The sequence below is a fragment of the Pinus tabuliformis genome, chromosome 3_1 (assembly GCF_031772625.1).
Source record: "Pinus tabuliformis cultivar Carrire ecotype Pingquan chromosome 3_1, CPIR1, whole genome shotgun sequence".
NCBI classification, from domain to species: Eukaryota; Viridiplantae; Streptophyta; class Pinopsida; order Pinales; family Pinaceae; genus Pinus; species Pinus tabuliformis.
In genome coordinates this window covers 936,451,442-936,457,993 of record NC_142301.1, presented here as the reverse complement: position 1 = coordinate 936,457,993, position 6,552 = coordinate 936,451,442, and positions in this window count along the sequence as shown.

Genomic DNA, 6,552 nt, shown 5'->3' with positions numbered 1-6,552 from the left:
CCTAAGTTGGGATCCTGCATTGGGGTTTCATGTAGCCTCATTGTGATCACTAAAGCCTCTGCCTAAGTTGTTAGCTTCTACTGTGATAGCGCACTCCTCAAATGTGGCGTTAGCGATGCTACAAACCATTCGCGGTGCTGTCCATCTGTCAAATTCATGTTAGCTTCGCGAGTCATACAATTTAGCCTCTGATCCAGCTCCCAAGGAGTCTCGTCTAGTAGCATCGCGATCTCTTTGAATCCAATGATCGACTATGCTTCAAACTTCGGCCTGCTAAATTCCTTATTTAGCGCAATTTGGATATCCGCAATTCCCGCATTTAGAATATCATTTGAGTGCTTAATGTACCAAGTCAGCGTGCGATTCTGCAGAGTACTAACAAGCATCTCTTTCTTTATATTGTCATTTGTAATTTACCGCGCTTCCCATATAGCTCTTACCATGAACCATAATTGGTCTGGATCTTCATTTCCCAATCCTTTGAACACAGGAAACTTTATTGTGCTTGCCATACTGAATCGCGGTGGTGGCAGAGGTGGTACGGGCGAAGATGGAGGTGATGGCAGCGAAGCTGGTGGTGGTGTTGGTGGGGGTGGTATTCGTGGAATTCTTTACCTTATCAAATGGATTGCACTTCACGGAAAGACCTTCGCGAGTTCTTCCTTGCCCCCTTGTGGAGGTGGAATCAAAGGGTTATTCTCTGGTCCCTTACTCCCTTCATATCTGTAAGTTTTTCCACTTTGCATAGCCCCGAATATCAATGTAACTGCATAATCCGCTTTTCGCACAATAGCATTTTAATCCAAGTATTGAGATACTTTACGTACTTACCTCACGGTCCTTTGAGAAAGCGTCACTCTGGCTCGCTATAGCTGACTGAAGTGTCTACCGTGAACTCAGTAATGAATCCTCCTATAATCCAATAGAGCCAGTGATCAACAACGCGTGCGATCTTATCCGCTAATGCTTCCAAGCTGCACACCAACTCCAAGGTCCACACAATAGGATCGTCGAGCTTCCACCTTCCTTAGTTGTCTGCTAGCTTCGTGATCCACTCGTACAACTCAGTAGGGAAAGATGCGAATAATATTTCGTGGATCTCTGTGTACAGGTAGCAGTCTAACCACTCTTCTTTTGTCAGTCGCGGATTCCTATTCTCTTGCGCCGCGAACTCGTGAATTATCCTATCCAACCAGCCTTCAATTTCCTTTTTATTTGGATTCCAATGATACGACATCAGACATCTCTATGCAGATTCCGGTCTTGACAACGAGACCATTTGTTTGCTTGAGGGGGCCTGACCCAGGTTCAGAGTTAACTAGCCAAACAAATCCCTACACTACTTGCCCTTTCAGCAAAAGCCCGCAGTGCGCGGACTAAAGTCTCACCCGAAGCAGTATGGGGGGATGCTAGAACCAAGTTTCCGCACCCTTGGGATGTCTGATGTGTCGATTTAGTCCAACTATGCCTACCTTTGCGCATGTCACTTTTGCGCACTACTCTAACCTGCGAGACCCTCGTGGTCTATTAAGATCATCTTTTGCACAGCCCTAACCAGCGCTGAGATGCTTTCACGCTACTAAGGCAGCGATATGCGCTATTTCCCCAAGTTACGCCCGTATCTTACTTATTTTCTTACAAATGTTAGTTAACTTCGCGTAAACAAATACTTTTTCTCATATTCCCTTAATCTACACAGTTATGTATGTTCCCGCATCATATAATCAACAGAAATGCAATTTATACCCAATATATTCAATGCAGAAAACATGAAATAATTACACATAATTGATACAAAAACTTCTCTTTATTAATGCTCCACTGGTTACAGACTCGACTCGACCTGCACACTCAGCTGCAGGGGTCCACACACTCTGCTGCAGACTACTAGGCCTCTCCGCACTCAGCTGCAGAGCCTTCTCCTACTCTACGACCCAAATACTCGACTTTACACTTAGACCTTATGTTATGCTTCTATTCCATGATAATTACTTGATTAGATGTCTCAACTACTTAGAGACTCGCTCTATTTATACAATCCCATGGTCCGCATACCATGGGTAGATCTCTAAAGCCAACATTAGATTACAAAATTGAGGGTGGACAACCCCATGATTCATTTACAACTTTGCGCCCTGCGCCGACAAATTGTGGAGTCTTTACATCAAATTTACAATTTTTAGCCAAAATTTGGGCTTTAAGCCCCAAAACTTTCCTTGGGGGATCCCATGCCCAACATATGCCACCTGGGACACCTTTGTGTTCCTTCAAGCAAGTGAGAAAAGATGATTTGGTAAGTGCACTACAGTAGGGCCGTTGGGCATTTCAGGGTCGAGAAAATAGTGGCAGTACTGCAGAAGTATTTCTATTGGCCAAAGCTTCAACAGGATGTCGGGAAGTACATCAAATCTTGCACTGCCTGCGCCATTTCCAAACTAACCATCAAGAAGCAAGGCCTCTATACTCCGCTGCCTACCCCTAGTCAACCTTGGGAATCCATTTCCATGGATTACATGTCAGGCCTTCCTTATACTAAGCATGGAAACGACTGTGTTTTTGTGGTTGTTGATAGATTCTCGAAGATATCCATTATGGCAGCCTGCAAAAAGAATATCACATCAGAAGCCACCGCTAAACTCTTCTTTGAATGAGTGTGGGTAAAATTTGGGATACCATAGTCTATCATCTCAAATCCGGATAGCAGGTTCCTCAGTACATTTTGGTCCAGTCTTTGGTCGATGCTGGACACCCAGCTCACTAAGTCCACAGCTTTCCATCCCCAAACTGATGGCCAGACAGAGGTCATTAACAGGATGATCGTACACATTATGTGTATGTACAACTCAAAGCATCCACGCACATGGGATGAGAGCCTTCCCTATGTCCAGCACAGCTATAACTAGGCTCTCCACAGCTCGATTGGCCACAACCCTTTTCAGTTGGGCTTGGGATTCCAGCCACTATGTCCCATTGATGTGGCCATACCATTTGCAGCTACTCAGGAAGATTCGGCTCATGTCCAGTCGAAAGCTGATAAGGCAAAAAAATTCATTGAGCGCATCCAATATATCCACCAGCAGGTCCATGACATTCTGGAGAAATCAAATGCCAAGTACAAGTAGCGACATGATCAGCATCGGGTGCCACACAAGTTTCAGGTGGGCGACAAATTGTGGTTTCATTTGCAGAAGGAACACCTTACCAGAGCCTATCGGAAACTCATACCACTCCGATATGGTCCTCACACCATTACCAAGGTTGTGGGTGACAATGCATTTGAGCTCAGCATTCCCCCATTCCTTGTCCTGCACCCAGTGTTCAATGTGGACTGCTTGTGACCATACTTCCCACCATTCCTGGACACATCAGAGAATCTAGAATAGCTCACACCTACAGAGTCAAATCCAGATTACATGGAGCAAGCCACAATTGATCGAATCATGGACACGCAGATCAAGAACACTCAATAACAAAGGATCCAACTATATCGAGTTGTCAAAGGAGGCCAAATCCTTCAACAGGGCAAGTGGCTCACTAGGGACCAAGTTGAGTAGAAGTTTCCTCATCTCATGGAGGAACTCAATGCAATGGGAACCATTGCTTCCTAAGGGGGGAGGAATGATCCAGGTGGATATTGGTGGCCACCCGCTTATTCCACTTCGACCCCCACCATTGTTTCTTTCAGTTTTTCAGTTTCCCTCTTTGTAGTACAATTTACTATTTTCGGTAGTTTTTTTGGGTCCTAAACTTCCGAAGTCGTTTTGAGGCCCTAAACGACGTTTTTGGGGAAACCTGGGAGCAACATGGATCATAGATTGATGTTGCTCACCCAAAATTTGTAGTCCTCTGATAGATCTTTCAAACGAGATATTGTGTGTGTCAAACGAAGATCGTGTGCCAAAGTTACGACCCCGGGGAGTTGATGTACCAATTTACCCAAATGGGGCCCATAGTTCAGCACTTCATCTCCTAGGGTTAGGTTTTTGGATGTTTAGGGTTTTCCATTATTTCTCAACAATAAATAGGCCTTCTAGCCTCATTGTAACACAGCTTAGAGGCATGTAGCCGCCACATCTATTCTCGTAGATAAGCTACCATCACCCAAGCTAGTATTATTTCCATTTTGTTTGTAAGCATATTTCAGTATTTGATATTAATGAAATGAAGTGTTATTTCTACTGCATCTTTTTATTTATGGTTATATCTGTAATTTGTTGCATTCTTGTTTAAATATGGATCATTGGTATCAGAGCGGTCTGCTCCTTCTCTGTCTTTCTTTGCATGTCCCCAACAAGGTCAGGATATAAGGAGTTAGGGCTTGAATTGGTCGAACCTTTGCAAGACCAGGCTCACAAATCCCGACGACCTCCCATGGTGAATGAAAAGAAAGATGAGAGGGGAGGAGATCATATCAAAATATTACTTGAAGAAGCGCTCGAGTGACAAAGGAACGCGATGATGGACAAATTTGCCTAGATCCTTCAGTGGCTACCCAAGGGTGACACATCTACTTTTGGCAGCTACTCTGGAAGCACCACACCCTTTAAGGTACAAGTTAACTTTGGCATTCCCATATTTGAGGGTCAGATAGATGCAGATGCTATAGATAAATGCTTAACTATGTTAGAAGGATATTTCTTCGTTCATGATTTTTCCAGCCGGGAAAGGATCACTTTTGCACTTCTCAAAGAAGCCCTCCACGTCAAGCACTGGTGGGAAACCTACTGTGAGTAGAAGCATGAAAGTACAAACTCATTGTTTTTAGCCGCACCCACTTGGAACTCATTTCAGGATGCCATCAAGGATCAGTACTACCATGTTGGGCTCTATGAGGATAAATACATAAAGTGGACAACGCTGCGACAAGGAAGGGAGCAAGATGTGTCAGAGTTTACCAATGTTTTTCATACCCTTCAAACAAAGTTGGGTATCAAGGATTCTGAGAATCATTTGGTTCTCAAGTATTGCGGCTGCCTGCACAGGTACATCTAGGACGAGATGGAATTTCTGGACATCTCCTCGCTCGGCACGGCATACCGATATGCCGTCAAGATCAAGAAAAAGTTTAAACAAAAGAAGCGAGACTTTGGATCTACGAATCCAAAGCAAGGGAAACGTGCCCCCAAACCGCAAAATAAAGGACAAAGACAAGGCGAGGCGGCCCAAGATAACCCGCCAAATCCACAAGCAAAGAATAATGCGACGAAGCTGAAGAAGGACATAGGAAAGTGGTGCGAGTTCCATAAGAGCTCCACTCACAACACAAGTGAGTGGCGGGCCAAGCAGACACGGGTGGCCAAGCTAAAGGCTTCCAAATCAGATGCATGTTTCGTCTCTGAGTCAGAACTCGACAAGGGGAATGATAAAGGGAAGCAGATTATCGATGCAGAGCCCAATGCCAACGTTGCCACCATGAAGATCCAGAAGGAGGAACCTAAATATCCAGAGGTGGAGGAGCACCTCTTCTACTCCCAGATGTCGGTAAAGGGTTCCCTGCTACAGTTCATTGTCGATAGCGGGAGCCAAAAGAATGTCATTTCGGTAGAGGTCGTGAAGCATCTAGGCTTACCAACCACATCACATCCACAACCATACACCATAGGGTGGCTTCACCATGGACGGGATCTTCGCGTGAGCCAGCAGTGCCGCCTTCCATAAAACATCAAGCCCTTCATGGATGAGGTATTATGTGATGTTGTTCCCCTTGATGTTTGTGATGTATTATTAGGCCAACCATACTTATGGAAGCAACATGTTTTGTATGAGTCAAGGCCTCGTACTGTTATTGTTACTTTGTGAAATAAGTTGTACAGGACACTGGAGGTAGCACCGCCTACCGCCATCTCTTTGGTTACTGCAAAACAATGCAATAAGCTCATTTCTAAAACTGGGAATTTTTTTATCCTAATGATATGCCCTCAGGGAAAGAAGAAGACGGTGGCCACGACCTCCAAACAGGGCCCCTCTAGATGGAAACAATAGATGGACAAGGTCGTGCAGGAGTACGAGGAAATATTCACCTCCCCCACAGGGGTGCCACTGCACTATCAGGTCAAGCACTCCATCGATATGACCCCAGGTGCGTCGCTGCCCAATGGACCAATCTATCGGCGTTCCATTCTGGAGAACAACAAAATCAAGAGGTAGATTCAGGAGCTATTACAGAAAGGTCACATCCATCCAAGTTCATTGCCCTGTGGGAGCCCAATCGTGTTGGCACAAAAGAAGGATGCGACTTGGAGACTTTGTATTGACTATCAGGCGCTGAACAAGGTCACTGTCCAAAATAGATACCCGATCCCATGGATTGATGACCTTCTGGACCAACTAAAGGGGGGAAAATGTTTCAGTAGGATCGACTTGAAGTTTTGCTATCATTGCATACCAATCAAACCCTCTGATGTGTGGAACACTGCCTTCAAAGCCAAGGAGGGCCTTTTCGAATGGTTGGTTATGCCTTTTGTGTTGACGAATGCTCCTGCAACCTTCATGATGCTGATAGATGAAACATTGCGGCCCTTCACCAACTCATTTGTAGTGGTATACTTGGAT